Source organism: Triturus cristatus, chromosome 11, assembly GCF_964204655.1.
Source record: "Triturus cristatus chromosome 11, aTriCri1.1, whole genome shotgun sequence".
NCBI classification, from domain to species: Eukaryota; Metazoa; Chordata; class Amphibia; order Caudata; family Salamandridae; genus Triturus; species Triturus cristatus.
Genome location: NC_140594.1, coordinates 290971750 through 290988644, shown reverse-complemented (window position 1 = coordinate 290988644; position 16895 = coordinate 290971750). Strand labels below are relative to the sequence as shown.

The 16895-nt window shown below is 45.6% G+C and overlaps 1 protein-coding gene across 2 annotated transcripts in view; it reads left to right on the top strand.

Annotated features, from left to right (window-relative positions):
* NF2 (NF2, moesin-ezrin-radixin like (MERLIN) tumor suppressor) overlaps positions 1–16895 on the top strand; it is a 635344-nt gene that overhangs the window by 61018 nt on the left and 557431 nt on the right. The window lies entirely within an intron of this gene.

Below are 16895 nucleotides of genomic sequence, written 5' to 3'. Positions count from 1 at the left end.
GAAATCTAAATATTCAATAGTTGGGCACCATGTAGGCTTAATCCCACTCCTCTCTAGCATACCTGCATACCAAAGCAGTCACCAGGGGCCTGGCCATCATTGGTTTAGGAGGGGCAATGCACAAGGGATCAGGAGTGTGAGGGGATAACTACACCCTTGTTATGACAGTCTTCTACCGATCAAACGAGAGTAGAAGGTCCATATGCCTTTCCTTTCTGTGCCCCTATGTGACAAATCTCATGCTTTCGTTGTTTGGCTATTCTCAGACTGCCATGGCTCAGATCTAATGTTAATGGCAACAATTAATGAGCCTGCCTAACAACAAAGTGAGTAGAAAATAAAGGCAAGCTCAATTCATATTCTAAGGCAGCCTGGTCATGGATGCTTGGATACTTTATGCTGTAATGGACATTTTATAGTCTCTCTCTGTCATATAACTTCTGTCTGTATCTGTCCCTCTTTGAAAGGTGTCTCCCATTGAAGTAACATGATCAAGTTAAAGAATAATGGCCTCATTGTCTCCCTCTATCCTCTATTTCAGATAAATTGGAATTGAAATCGGACGTCTGTGTTTCTTCCCCCTGCAAAGGTGCATTGGAACTCTAGTGCTTCTATCAGGCTACACCGTCCTATAGACACTTTAAAAGTGAATACCTCCTTATCTGCTTTATCACTGTCTTTTGCATAGCACACTAAATAAGAGGTGCCTAGGGCCTACACTTCTAACTGCTAAAATGACTGAAAAATCAAACACTGCCACAGTACCAGAGTAGGTTGGCTGGAAGCTTTGAAGTAAATACAAGTAAACATTGGAAATTCTTCCCTATTGAGTTTAGCTAGCACCTCAACACCCCATCACCTTGTGTCAGACCCAATATAGAAAGTCAGCCCAGAAGGCTTTCAGCTGCACCTGTTGCAGAAATGCATCTACTCACTTCTTATTCAATCTGAGTTTGCATCAACAGAGTTGTTCTTAATGTAGTCAGGCTGCTTAATTGCACATTTAAAGTTTTCAGCGAATTGTGTCCTTGATTATTACTGCTGTCGCCGGATTGAAATCAGCTCTTGTATGATATCTTGTTGAATTGGGCTAACTAGTGCCAAAATGGAGATTATTTATTTTATTTATTATATATATATATATATATATATATATATATATATATATATATATATATATATATACACCAAATTTTGTAGATTTCATTGCAAGGGAGAAACAATACAGTGAACAAACAAACGGCACATACACATTAGGATTCTAACAAAGCGTAGGTAATCGAGTGAATACCAACAGGGAAAGGTCGTGTTTCCATCACTCAGACCCACCACCTCCCCCAGATCTTCCCATGTTTGTGGGGACATCCCCGTGCCAGATATACAGACTCCTCCAGCTTGGCACACCAGTCCATTGCTGCCCTCCTTGTGGCCTGTGAGCAGGCCTGGGCAGATTTCCAGTACTTAGCAATGTCTTGCTTAGCCACCTTGACACCAATACCCAACAATATTCATCCCCCTCGGAGATCTCCTACATCATCCAGGATCCCCAGTAGTGCTTTGCATGGGGGGCAGGGGGGGGTTCAGTCAATCGGGCATTTTGTGATCTTAGACAATGTAGTGAAACATTTCGACCAGTAGAGTACGATGGGGTAGTCCCAGACCATATGGAAGAATCTGCACTCCTTGTTCAAACTTCTGAGGAAGAAAACTCATGCAAGTATCCCCATATTCTCAAAGAGTTGGGGAGTCAGGTAGGCCATATGAAAGTACTTTAGCGCTATGAGGCAAAGGCGGGAGTAGATGACCAACTCTCTCGGGCCATCTTTGCATCCTGCCAGATCCTCTTGTCTAGGGGGCCCCAACCAGCCTTTCCAACATTCATGCATGGGTATGAGGAGGTCTAGGTCATTAGCTATAAGGGATGGGTAGATTGAGAAGATTGCAGCCCTCTTTGCCTCCTACATTAGGAAATTATACACACCACACCAGTGAGCCCAGTGTAAATTTACTCACACCTCATCAGTGATCTCCCCCTCTGTGCTCTATCAGCAACAGACAGAGCAAAACTTGACCAACCGATCACACTGAACAAAGTTGTGGCATCTCTTGTAGACATGGGTTCACGGTGGAGTGAGTAACCAAGAGAGAGAAGCTTAGATGGAGGAAACATGCAGTCCCTTGTGAGCCTTTGGTGTGGATTGTATAGAAAACCCTGTTGTATCCTGCATGGGCCAGGACTGACAGCGTGTGCTGCGTAGGTGTGTCCCTTGGAGAAGCAGGACCACTGGTGAGTGTTGTTGCGCAGACTGACAGATGGCGCCATGCTTGATATGGTCAATCCTACTGTTCACATTCTTGGTTAGTATCACGGAGTAAGCCATACGGGTCATGGGGAGAGAGGTGTGCGTTTATAGGGGTATAGGAAAGGGCCCTTGCATCCCATTCATGGTCTCATCTGTATGGTTCAGTTAGGATGTGTGAGTTCTGTGTGCTGTGTTGTAGACGTGCAATGTGCGTGACAACAGTAATCAAGGAAAGAAAAACTTGGAATTCAATCAACCAAAGCAGTCCCCTGTACCCTCCCTCCCAATACTTCCAACCAAGAAGCATCTATCACCCCCAAAAAATCCTAGCAACATAATTGTGTGATCAACGGCACAGGGGCAGAATGTACCTGGCCTCTCTAGTAGGATACAGTGCTGATGTCGAGAAGCTATTGCTTGAAAGGGTTACTGCATTCTCAGACTTTTGTTAATATAAACAATAAGTAAGAGTCTTCAGCGGCCCTCAGACAGGGTCTCAGTTGGAGGCCCAGTCGGGATCAGATCAAAGGTCCAGGCCTCCGTATGTCCTCTAGTGGGGCTGTCAGTTGTGCTTCTGCCCTGCAGATGCCTCCATCCTCTGCCCCGAGGATTCCGGGGATCCAGTGCTTAGACTCCTACACTTCTGGGACTGGTACCTCTTTGGAGTCTTACCCTTAGGTATGGTGTTCTTGCCACTCTGCAAGCGGGTGGTGTCCTGTGACAAGTTGATCGGGAAGGGGCGTCGGAGGGCATTCTCTTCCGTTGCCCACTTCCAAGTCATTTTAGGAGTATCAAAAAAGAAGGTGTGGGAGTTATGCAGTTTCTGGAGGTGTGCCCCTAACAGAAGCATGTAGGTGTGGCCCAGTGCTGTCAGCTTCTGTTTAACAGCATTGTACGATTTCTTCTCTTTCTGTAGCAGTCTGGTGTAGTCCGGAAATAGCAGCATATGTGACGATTGGTATGGAAGGGACCCCCTTTCCCTGGCTCCTTTGAGGATAGCATCTCATCTTTGTGGTTAAGGATCTTGACAATGAAAGTCCTAGGTGGTGCCCCAGGAGGGGGTTTCTGCGTCGGGCCAGATGAGCTCTCTCTAGCATGAGCCTGCAGACAGCAGGTTCAGTCCTCTTATGATCTTTCTCAGTTCCAGGAGAGTTCTGAAGTGGGAGCCAAGACAGGATTCCAGAAATTTCTCGTGGGAGGAATCATCCACCGCCTCTGGAAAACCTAGGAATCTCAAATTATTCCACGTTGCTCTGTTTTTAGCATCCTCCACGTGTTCTTCGAGTAGCTTGACGAATGGAGAGAGGTGGGAGACTGTTGCCTGGAGTTCTTTGGAGGTGTCTTCCAAGGTAGAGACTTGTCCCTCTGCTTCAGTGACCCTGTCAGCGACCTTCTGTAAATCTTGGCGAAGGAGGGCAACATATATCACAAATTACCAGATTTCGAGAGCGGCGCATGACTCCTGGATAACCTATAGGATGGAAGTCGTGTTTCCGGAAGTCAGTAGTTGGGCGGGGGCGACTGATGGGTCATTGGCTTGTTAGGATTGTGTGATGGACTCCATCTTGGTCTGTGTCTGTGAGGAGGTTGAGCCGTTCACCCCATGGTAACCCTCACTATCAGGGCCACGATCTCCCAGAGTGCAGGGTCTGCAGGAGGGTGCACTGGTGGCTTACTCGCGCTGCAGGTTGCGGGCAGCACAAGCCATCAACCAATTGCTGGGTAGGATTGCTGCTACACCGGTGTTTGGCAAGAGGATGCTCCTATGATGATGGTGGGTCAGTGTTGTACAATTTGGCTGTGCCACAAGAAAAGAGTCTCTTTGAGAGGAGCAAAAAATTTAGCAAGATGTTTTTCCAATGCCCTGTGAGTGGTGGAGCTCCCGAGGAATCAAGGTGAGGAAAGCACTGTCACCTGCCGCAGGTTAGGATCATGGGCACTCTCCAGGCTTTCCTGAAGTGTTCCACAGGCTTGGAGGCTCAGGCCCGGCCGTCAGGCGGTCCCCGAAGATCATGGGTCCTGCCCCCAGAACCTCCCAGTGTCTCGAGAGCTTATGGGACGGGAAGTAGACACTCTCATGCTCACAAACCTATACCTCTGGTTTCCAGAGCAGTGAGGAGGGGCTTCTCAAGTACTTCTCCTACTTCTGTGTGCCCGGGCCCCCCTGTGGATGGTGGCGTGGCACTTGCTTGTGTGGAGTGGCAGGGCTGGACATCTCCAGGTACATGGGGAGACGATGCTTGCGCCCCAGCTTGCTGAATGTACAGAGCGTGTCCTCATGGCGAATGGTAGCTCTCTGGCCCTGCAGCCCGCTCCTCTGCAGCCATGACACTTTGCAGAATTGTCTTAGTGCCCAAGGTCCACAGCGTTGTTTCCCCTCTTAGACCAGAACTCTGGTGGTCACCCGCCCCTCAGGGTCCCCTAGTGCCTTTGCAGGGCCCCTGCCTAGGTCGCATGCCCGCCATCTCTAGGTCTCCGCTGCCTCTGGGGTCTGTCTGCGTTCTGCCGGTGGATAGCCTCAGGGAGCATGACAGCAGGACGGGGCAGCCTCTAGGGGCAAAAAATTAGTTGGAATGAGGAACAGTATGATTTCTGCCAGCAGCAGGATGGTGAAGATAGAGGACCGGGTTGTGGAGCTCTTTAGAGAACTTCCCAAAAGGAAAATTATTTTGTTTGGGCCAAAAAACAGACCATACAGTCACACATTTGGAGCATTGCAACAGATAAATTCGGTCAGACACATGCCCTTAAGAACTCTGTGAACATGATATGAAGTATTAGGTTTACATTGTTGTGGGGGTGATTTTCTGTTAGCTGTTTCTTATCTTTTCTGAGATGTATTCCCCGACAATTTAGATTAATCATAATTGGAGGTATTTTAAACCCCAGACTGGGTTATGCTAACAGCCCTTCTGCAAGGATTCCAAAACAGCAAAGGGTCTGGAATGCTGTGGCAAGAATGGTGTTCAGTTTCTGCAAACATGACCACCTATCCCTCACAAAGACTTAAGTGGAAGAATAAGTGAAATTCCGTTTGGTATATAAATCATTTATAATTAATCAAGCAAGCATCGGCCTATATATATCTGAAAGCGGAAACATGAGATAAAAAAAATGTAAACTATCTCAAGCATTTAATGAGAAAGGGAGCAAATCATTGTTTGAATGCTGAAATACTCCTCTAAAACCATGCAGTTCAATAAATACACTGAGGTTTAAAATTTTATTTGAAACCGTTCATTCTGTTAAACAGAGAATTTGAGATTAAACAGTATGCTATCCTCAATAAGTGCTCACTTGACTTAATTTGTTTGATAACTGAAGAACTTTCTAAGATACCAAAAGAACTCGAAACTGAAGTTGAGGAATTAAAAACCACCTTAATTATGAATTGAAAGCAGATGAATGGCAGAATTAAGTCAAACACATAAATAAGATTTACGCATACCCAAAGCAAATCCAAAACTTTTCAAAGAGATGCTTATGAGAATACAAATAAGTAAGTGTATATGCAGGCTGACAAGTATGCATAAAGGATAAACCAAGTAAGTGGAGAGATAACCTCCATAAAAGATTCCAGTGGTTCTGAAATTTGAGCCAAACTAGTAAAGCCCGATTTCCAGCAAAATCCAAGTAAATACCCAATAAACCTAAGTAAAGACAATCTCTCTAGTACTTAAAGTTGACACCCTTACAGAGAATACCAGCACATCCAAATCAGTACAGTAAGATCAATAGTCACACACTTCCATTTCCGTGATAACAAGGCCAGATGTCTCTCCACTTTGGTACATTGGAAATCCCTAACATTGAACCACTTCCAGTCCAATATTACACAAAAAAGCAAGGTTTAGGTCTCCACCCAGTCACAAAATTTTGGATGCCTTTGAAGAATGAGTTTTCAGAGATTTCAAAATTCCCAATTACTGTGCCACCCAGAAACGTGACAAGCTGTTGACAGAAAAGGTTACCTTCCATTCTAAGTATAGCAGTACGTTGGTGGCTAAAGGCGGAGCCATTGTTTATTGGACTCCTTCTTTTATCAGGAAAACCTGGAACAACATTTGAATGATAAGACTTATCTCAGATTGGTTCATGATCCAACTAAAGAATGTAAACATGTACAAAGTAAAATCTTGGATGAGGCTAAAGAAATGAACTGGATAAATGAGAGTGTCTATAATTTATGTATTGGCTGATCATTCCATAACACATTGTAATTCTCCCTAAGACTCACAAAGATCTTTTCAATCCACTCATGCGTTCCATTATTAGTCAAAGGCATGTGCCAGAAATTCCTTCCCCAATCTAAAAAAAAAAAAAGCCGGAAATCAATTGACATCATCTCAAATGTGTTCACAGATTACCAGCAACATTGGTAGTGAACCGCCTTGGGTTCTTCAGCAAAAGATTCTAGATGAGATGAGATTGGTGAAGTAAGAAACCTTTTGAAAATGCATGGCTGACAAGTTTTAAAAGTAAACTATAGGCACATGAAATTGGATCTTCCAGTTGCAAAGCTGGCCACAATGACAACAAAAAGGCATGCGAAGAGACAACACAAGATTGTACCAAATATGTGGAATAAGGCTACTAATTGAGTGTAAAATTAAGAGGTTTAGCAATTTTGTTTAGTCACGATTTAATATGATACATCAATTTCAGGCTGTATTCCCCATATTTTAACTTAAATATATATATATATCACCCCTAACCTACTGGCAGTCTCCAGTAAGTAGTTAGGAAATGTTTCCATAGGAAAAGCGTTTTTCTGACTTGCCTATATCTATGACGCCGTTTGACAAATCTTCACAAAATTTTCTAAACGGAGTGTGCTGGTGATTCTAGTTGTGCATGGAAAGTTTCGGGGTGATCCGTCAAGCGGGGCCTTAGAAAAAGGGAGGGTAAAAAGAAGTGTGTTTTCCATGTTGATTCCCATAGACTCTTTAGACATGCCTGCAACCTGAACCACTGGGCGGAATTACACCAAATTTGTCATAAAGCTAGCTTTTGGTCCGCAGATTGTGCTTTTTGTTTGGTGTAAATCTGTTCAGTAGTTTGAGAGAGATTTTAAAAAATCCAAATTTTTATATCTACAATTGTGACGTCTTCACGAATAATGCGTAGCTCGTGTAGAGACCTGCAGAGCTCTGATTGGCTTCCAACACTTCAACCAGGAAGTATTGGTACATCTTGGGAGTCTGCTTAGCCAAGTCGCCCCCCCCCCCCCCAAAAAAAAAATAACATAAAGGTAAAGGGGGCAGGGTAGGAATACCCCGACTTCCAAGCCTTGTTGTTGGGTGTCCTGACACGGCAAAAAAGCATTTAAAAAAAATAATTTTGCAGCGAATTCGCTGAATTTGCGGCTAAACCCGAGCCCCCTCCCCACCCCCCCCTACCTCCTCCCCCACACTATTCTCTTGTTTTGAAAAGGTCCTGGGGTGCGATGATATTTAAAAATATATATTTAATAATAATGGGAGGGGGTGCATGGGGACCCTCTCCTAGGGCCTACTTTGCCCCGGGGACCACAACCTCCCTGGGGTTTATGAACATTATAACGGAAGGCCTTGCAGACCCACCCAAGCCCCAGGAACCACCACTTACCTGGGGCAAAATAGAAAGTTATGGGGGAGCCTCGTGGACACCGGGGGCTAAATAAAAAGTACTGGGGGGCTTTGCGAACCCCATGGGCCTGGGGGACCACCACTTCCCCGGGGCTTAATTGAAAGTAATGGGGGGGCCTCGTGGACCACCTCACTCCCTGGGCCCCAGGGACCACCACTTACCTGGCTCTGGCTCATGAATAGTAAAGGAGGGGGGGCGCATGGCCCCCCTCCTGGAGCCGTTAATGGCCTTGGGTCCCACCACCCCTTCTGGCCAATTCCTGCTATGTCCCGGGGTGCCTACACCCGGGACATAGCTGTTTGCTTTTGCCAGGTGGGAGATTTGACAGCTCCCTCCAGGCAAAAGCAAACACTCCGCTTCCAGCAAGTGGGAGCTGTCAAACCGCTCTTGCTTGCTGAAAGCAGAGTTTTTATCTCTTTTGCTTCCTGCAGACATGAGGGCAGGGAAAGAGATGAGACTGTTGCACTTGCACACAGGGTGCTGCATTTCCAGGAGCTCCATGTGTGCAATAGCGGTGCTGGCACCCACAGAATGCGGGGGGAGCCAGCTGGGGCCACTCGGGATGAATAGATGAGTGGGTAAAAGGATGGGGAGGTTAAAAGGAAGGATGGATGGAGGGGTGGGTGAATGAATGGATGGATGAGTCTGAAAGGAGGGTTGGGGAAAGGATGGGTAGGTGAAACGATGGATGTGTGAAAGGACGGATGAGTGGGTAAGAAGCATCAGTAGTTGAGAGGATGGATAGTTGAAAGGATCAATTGGCGAGAAGATTGGTAGATAGGTGGATGGACGTATGTCCGAGTGAATTGAAATCTGAAAGGATGGATCAAATGATGGGTGGGTGAAAGGATGGCAGAGTACATGGAAATCTGAGCAGATGGGTCAGTGGGTGAATAGGTGGATGGATGGGTGAAAGTATAACTGAGTAAAATGGAAATGTGAGAGGATGGATGGACGGACAATCGGATGGATGGGTGAGTGAAAGAATGACAGTAAATTGAAGTCTGAGAGGATGGTTGTATGAGTGGGTGAAAGGATGGCAGAGTAAATGGAAGTCTGGGAATGAATGGTATATTAAATTTAAATCTGAGAGGATGGATGATGGATGGACAAAAGGATCAGTCGATGGATGAAAGGCTTTATTGATGGACAGGTAAGTAAAATGATGTATTTATGGACGGATGGATACATGCACATATGATTGTTGTGTGAACGGGTGGATGGAGTAGCGGATGGATGTAATGGTGAAAGACTGAATGATAGATGAAAGAATGAATGGATGGCAGAATGTAAGGTGAAATATTGGATATCAGCAAGTGGAGAGAAGGGTGAAAGGATGATGCGTAGATGCTTCGATGGAAGAGAAAAGGGAGCTCGTCTAAGGAGGTGCGGACTCTATTGATTCACTTGCTTTGTGCCATCAGAGCTTTGGTACTAAGTGGGGGGTATTTTAATTTTCTAGCTACTACCTTGACACATCTCATGCTTAACCTATTACTACCATTCTCTCCTATTCTTTCATGGGCAGCAGTATTATTCTAGCTAGTGTGTTCTGTTCCCAACTCAAATGCACAACTCCCCCCCACCTCACTTCAGCTGAACCCACTTGATGGTAAGTGGTAGGATAAGAGTGCAACTGTTCTATCAGGACTACATCTACCCAATTAATATATTGTGCCTGCACCGTCTCGAAGGTGCAGTGGCACAGTTTGGTAGATAGCCACAGAGCTGCTGGGTGCCACCGCAAATCAGAGCGTCTCCAAATTCCCTTTCTGCCCGCTTCTTTAAGTGACTCACGAGCTCTGCTGCGATATCTGCGCCTGTAGAGAGCCCTGCTGTCATCTGAGAGAGTGCAAGGGATGCACTACCTCGTGCAGCTACAGGCTTGTGATGTTCAGATAATGGTTAGGATGTTGTTGTGGCCAAGTCCAATTTCATTAAGAAAATAGTGCAAGCTCCCAAGTCTGGGCGGTATGGGGTGTTGGCCTCCTGCAGGATTGTTTTCCCATGTGGCCAATTGATAGCTGTCTGTCTGTTCGATGTACAATTAAACTGTTTGACATCATGAAGTATATGACGACATATGTAACTTCAAGTGTTTCTTGATTTTCTTTTTTTCTTTTTTTTTCTTTTTATTGAAAAATTGGCATGTTAGATAGCAAAGACACAGCATTTCTCATATAATCTGTGACACACCGTGCAATAGAACCTCAAAAGCCTTTTCACCCCCTTGTATCATAAGTGTTACTGGAATGTCACATTACCCAACATTATCCCCCTCCTCCCTCCGAGGAGGGGGATAATCTCCCCCCGAAAAGTGTTCCAAGGCCCCCAAATTTGCGACCACTTCTTCGGGCATCCCCTGGACACATAAATAGGTATCTCTGTCACCATACACCAATCCATGTCTCTGGCCCAGTCTGCAATATTCGGCGAGGATGGAGCCCTCCACAAACGCGCGATATTTCGCTTTGCTACCATGAAGCCCAAAGTGATCCATATCCTCTCCTTAGCTGTATGGTCAGTGGGGTCCCGTATGTTTAACAAAATCAATTTGATGTTACATTGTATCCGCTGCTCCAATACTTCCTCCATCATTAATACCACCCCCTCCCAGTATTTCTGAATTGTCTTGCATTCCCAAAGTATATGGATGAAGGTGCCCTCTTGCCCGCATTTCCGTGTACAACCACTATCTTGGGCGTATCCCATATGGACCAACGAGGGTCCAGACAGGTATAACCTGTGAAGGATTTTTAGCTGAACCAGTCGGAGTCTGGAGGAGATGGCAACTTTGCGGGGAGAAGCCACTACGGCTCGCCATTCCAATTCCTCCAAGCCGGCAACGTCATGGTCCCATTTATCTCTTAGTCGTGTTAGTGGATCGGACATATTATTGATAAGTTTCTTGTATATGAGGGATATGGCCTTTTCTGGCAAATCACCATCTAAAATCCTGTCCTCCAGAGGGGAGGAATCTGGGAGGGCCGTACCTCTAGAGAGAGCAGAGAGTAGTGCATGCCTGATTTGGAGATACCGGAACTGTTCAGAGCTGGCCATTTCAAACTCTTGCCTTAGCTGGGAGAATGGCATGACATTCCCAGATCTCCAAAGGTCCCCAACTCTGGAAATGCCGATGGTGTCCCATTTGTCGAACCCCAAGGAGCGCGACAGCCTACCCAGCTGGTCACAATGCCAGAGCGGTGTGGCTTGAGTAAGCTTGCCCTCTCAACCCAGGCTCCTAGTGGCGTCTTTTCATATTTGCACAGCGTGCTTGGTCGGGTCGGACAAGACGTTTTTCTGAGACTTTGTATACAGTGCACCCTCAAACCCACCCCCGGGGAGGAGCCAACGATCGATCCGAAATGCCGGGTTGTTGTGCCTTCTATAGGTGCATTGGTTAATGGCAGCAAGCTGCGAGTCCCAGTTGTATCTTTTCATGTCTGGGAGTCCGATGCCCCCGTCGAACCATCCCAGTGTGAGCTTGTGTGTGGCAATGCGGGGTGGTTTGCCCTCCCATAGCAAATCCCGCACTGTGCCCTCCAATTCTTTAAAGTATGATGCCGCGACTGGAAGGGGTGTGTTTTGCAACGCGTACAGGAGACGGGGGAGGGACATAATCTTGAATAGGGCTGCCCGTCCCAGGATGGTCAAGGGGAGTGATTTCCAGTGCTGGACGTCAGATTAGGGCGCGCTAATGGCGGCCGGAGGTTGGTGTCATAAAATTGCGTCAGGTCTTTTAGATCCCCAGATCCCCAGATATTTAAAGCCGTCAACGGCCTCCGTCAGCTGACATCCCCGGGGAAGTCGAGGTCTGTGCCCACTAAGAACGTAAAGCACCGATTTGGACCATTTGTTCCTGTAACCTGCGAACCTACCAAAAATGTGGAATATATCCATCACCACATTAAGAGACTTCACCGGGGAGGCGAGATAGAGCAAAATATAATCTGCATACAATGATATGTGGTCCTCCCACCCATATGTCCATTTAAGGCCCCGAATGGCGGGGTCGTGACAGATCCACGCTGCAAGAGTTTCCAAGGCCAAGGCAAAAAGCAGCGGTGACAGGGGGCAATCCTGCCTGGTGCCCCCACCAAGAGAGAAGACCGGGGTTTCTGATTGTTTATAACCACTTGCGCCAACGGTTGACAATATAATAGACACGCCCATTTAATAAATTCCGGACCGAATCCTAGCTTGTTAAGCACTGCAAACATGTAGGGCCATTCAATGGTGTCAAAGGCCGAAGCGGCGTCCAGCGACACCACCACGGCAACTTCTTTGATCGTATCTGCCCTGCAGAGCACTGCGTGTAGTCGACGGAGGTTAAGAGACGTGTTTCTTGCCGGCATGAACCCGGACTGATCTGGGTGTATCAAATTGGGGAGAACTTCTAACAGACGAGTGGCCAGGACTTTTGCAAGGATCTTAGCTTCGCAGTTAAGGAGCGAGATTGGCCTGTATGAGGAGCTCAGGTCGGCGGGTTTACCCGCTTTGTGGATAACAATGATGTTGGCCAGTCTGTGGTCCTCGGGGAGAATTCCTATCTCTTTACTTTCTTTATACATGGCAGTGATAAAAGGGGCGGTCATGCCTGCCGTTAGCTTGAATAATTCTACGGGGATCCCGTTGGGGCCCGACGCTTTCCCCTCCGCAGATCGTGGATTGCCCTCTCCACTTCGGTTACTGTAATATCACGGTCCAGGTCGAGACTCTCCTCCTCTGTAACAACTGGCATCCGAATATCGCGTAGGAAAGAGGAAGCCTCTTCCTCTGAGTAGGTCGTACTGGAAGAGTACAGCGAGTGGTAATATCTACCAAATGCGTCTGCGATGTCTTGTGGGACTGTGATTCGGGAGTGTGAATTGGTGGCAATTTCAACCACCATGCGCCGCGCCCCATCCCTACGATCTAGCCAGGCCAACAATTTGCCTGCTTTATTGCCTACATCATAGATCCTGCTAAGGGTAGCCTGATATTGCGCCTTAGCCGCATCCGTGGCTAGGTCCAAGAGTTCCTTGGTTTTAATACGAAGCTGTTGGCTCACTTCTTCCGAGTCTTGCGATCTAACTGCGCGTTTCAGTTCTAGGATCTCATCCTCTATGCGAGTTATGGCAGCCGCCTTTTCCTTGCGTTGTCCTGCGATTTGTCCCAGAATCACCCCTCGAACAACAGCCTTATAGGCCTCCCAGGGCGAGACGGATGAGCTGACTGACCCCAGGTTTTCTTGGAAATACAGGTCAATTTCCGTCAGAACCTTATCCCTGATTGGTGGGGGTGGGGGGTGGGGGGGGGTCGTGAGATTTTCTTTTTTTTTTTAAATTACTTTCTCCCACATTTGATCAACAGTGCCACTAGATCAGGAAACGCGTGTGCACTGTCTAATGCAGCTTCTATGCTTCTAAAGTTCTTATTGACGAGATATGTTAGACCGCATATTGTTCAACTTTATTGTGGAAGTGTTTTATTTTGCAACATTACAAGATTTCATTAATCTTGGAATAACCATCTACATGCGTAATTTATATGTAACCCTACCAAGTAACTTAAAAAGAGGTATTTCTAAAATGTTCTACTTCTGGTAGGAGTGGAAGGAGGATATTTTGTATTATTTGCCCTTTGAACCGTTCAATCAACTAACACGCAAAACTTACATTGTATTCTCGCTTTAGACCAGTGCTTCTCAAACTTTTTAGAACCTCGGTGAACTTTTTATAATGACAAACTTTTACAATCCACCTTACCTTGCTTTAATGGAAGCAAGGAAAGTGATTTTTTTTGTAATAAATCTAAGGCATTATATGGTATCGTACTGTCGTTTCCAAACAGCACATTTTCCATTGAAATGGCCACTACATATGTTTCATTGAAATGGGCAATAAATTTGCGTAAAAACACAGTTTTACTGATAAAACAATATTTTACCCTAATGATATTGCGTGGAAATCTGGTTTCAGTAAATATTTATCACTTGTGCATTACCAAGTAAATAAAGTGTATTGATTTCTTTTTTATCCTATTAAAATCTTTGTTTCCATCACACTCCAGAATTACCAAAAAAATGTCTTCATTTTTGCTTTCATTACTGCTAAATGTGCGCCATTCATTAACGGGTATTACATTTTTTTTGTGTGTTACAAAAAATGACGTCTCACACCCTTTCCTTTCACAGCCTCTGTACCCCAGCAAGACTGTCACATACTTCACTTTTCTTTCTCTGACTGCAAAGTGAGAGGAACTTGTAAACACCACTCCCCATGTTCGAACAAGCATTTGCAATGCAGTCTGTCTCGCCTTTAGGGCCTTATAAGTATTTAGCCATGCAGCATATTGTCTGCAGCGGGGCGGGACAGTTGCAGTTCCACCAGGATGTGGTGAAGGGAAACAGTGCACTAACACCGCCATGGTGTTTTTTTGTAAAGAGCCAAATAAAAGAAAGGACAAAACCAGGTGAATTTTTTTGGGCCATTATAAAATGCAAGACCAGAACAAAGGACACAACCAGGTTCAATTTGCTAGGCTATTATAAAATGCAAGGCTGGAACAATGACAAGAAGATGGGTTAAATGTTTGTGTCTTTAGGGGAAAATCATCTCTCAAACCAAAGGGGGTCGACCAGCCCGGCCTCGATATTTGAAAAACAAAAGGAATGTGTTGTCTAGAAATGTAGAATCAAAAGTACAATAACCTGAATTTCTATTTGGCTTTACAGTGATAAACGTAGAAAGAAAATTGGGAACTCAATGGGTTACAGACAGAGGTAATTGCTGAGCCAAGTGGGGGATGAAGCCACCAGGTGGTCTAACGAGGCGCTTCCATAAGCGGGGGAGCGAGGGGGTTGCAGTGGCATGGGGAAAGAGTGGTGCCTGGGGTCTGAAATGGAACATTAGAGAGTTTGGGCTGTGGTTGGGAGTTGAAGGGAGTCCGAAACAATCCAACTGCCTCTCATGGAATGGAGAGACTAGAGATTAAACAAAACCACGAGCCCCAACATGCCCTGGTTAAGGAAAAGGTAATGAATAATACCATGTGGTTCAATTATTATTATATATAATATATATATATTTTTTTTAAACAGTAGTTCGTGCTCAAGAGCTGCCTTCTAGGTGCAGCCATGCTACATGAAGGACAGCATTGGTCCCCGTGGTCTCACAACTGCTTTCTTGGAGCTCTAGATCTGCAGTGCCTCTGCTTTGTATCTGAGCCTACTGCATACATCAGTCCCCGCAGTTCTCCCTTCTCCTTACCGCAGCATATGGGCAGCTCTGATTCCCAGGTTGAGAAGAACACGCTGCCTTTTAAAACGCCCCTGGGTGGCGGCGCAGGGCATGCCCACTCCATCGGTAGGCTGACAGAGTCAAAGAAGGAGTGAACCAGCAAGTCTATCAGCAACTGCAGCAAAGCTCACACCCATCTTTTGAATGGAAATCCTTCAAAACAAGCTCCCACAAACCAATATATATATTTTTATTTCAGTTTTCATTATGTTCTTTGCAATAACACCCTGTATTAAGGCACCCGGCATGTCTAATGAATTATTTTACAACATGAAATTTACAATAATACGCGGACTACGTAGAAAAGAACCGCAAGTTTTACTCAGTCAGGCTCTGAGCCAGAGAGAGCATGGGTGATTTCCAATCCCAACATTATTAATATAAATAACACATGAGTTAAACCCGAATGCTTCAGACGTACTCTGTCTTGCCAACTTGTGAATAATGCATGCCAAAACACAGTTAAGTAAACCAGTAAGTCAAAAATAAATAAACAATGAGCTAATACTACTTTCTACATTAACTGCCGTGTACTCCAGCTCACAGACTATTGCCAAAACCGAACGGAATTAGCCCTTCACAACAAAGGTAACTGCTAATGCCTCACTATTGCAAACTTATACGGAGTTACAGAAGTTTTGCATGAAGCTGTAGCTGCCAGGAATATGAACCGGCGGGCCCGATCTAAGCTACTGCCAAGGCTGCAGTGAACGGTCCAGCCAGTGCTGTACGATTCACCCGTGAGACATGTTGGCGGGACAGTGGAAGCGAGCGCTGCGGCTTCATTGCGCTCAAACCAACTTAGAAAAAAAGAGTGTCAAACACAAAGGGGAAAAGACTACAGAGAAGCAGACTAGTAATAGGCCAATACTCCAGGGGCAGAAACTCATCAAAGAAGAAGGGACATAAAGTAAAACAAACCACACAGAAGCAAGCTTTTCAGAATGACACACACTTTAACAAATCACCAGTGAGGGGCAGAATGAAATCCCACATACTGAATACAGCATGTCTCGAAGAGACCGCGCATGCGCTGCCTAGGCAAGACCTAAAAATAAATAACAGTTTGTTAGAAGACATGGCTGACTCTGTCCCCTTTGTCTTTGAAGCGCAGCAAGCATGACAAGATGAATACAGAATTTAAAGGCATCTTTATTTATTGCTTGGACTTTCACAGTCCATAGAAAATCGTCTCTCGACCCATTAGTGGGTCGTGACTCCGTTTGGGAAACTCTGCTCTAGTTCATTATCCAGCTGTCTCTATTTTTTAATGTTAGCCTCTTAAATCGCATCAGAAGCAGTTAGTCCTTAAAAGCTTTTTGAAAGCAAAAGCTGCCTTTACTGTTTTCTCAATATGTTGGTGACTGCAGACTCTGCTTTTGTGATCAAAAGGACATCTAAAATGTCTGCCTTTTAATGCTTTGCTGTGTTTTCACCAGTGTGGATGTGCACACTGTTGGGAACTTGCCACCACTGATGTTATCCATGGTTCCTTCCCCTCAGTCAAGGCTAATAATTGACAGCTCTTCTGTATCACTTGAGAGTGTAAGAAATACACTACTTCTTTGCAGTGGCAAACCAAAGCACATGTTCAAGCTGCGAGGGGGTCTACTTCCACCATGCTCTCGAATGGCTCACTGATGCAGGAACTTATAGCTTCTCTCCCCCTGTATGGCAGAAGTAG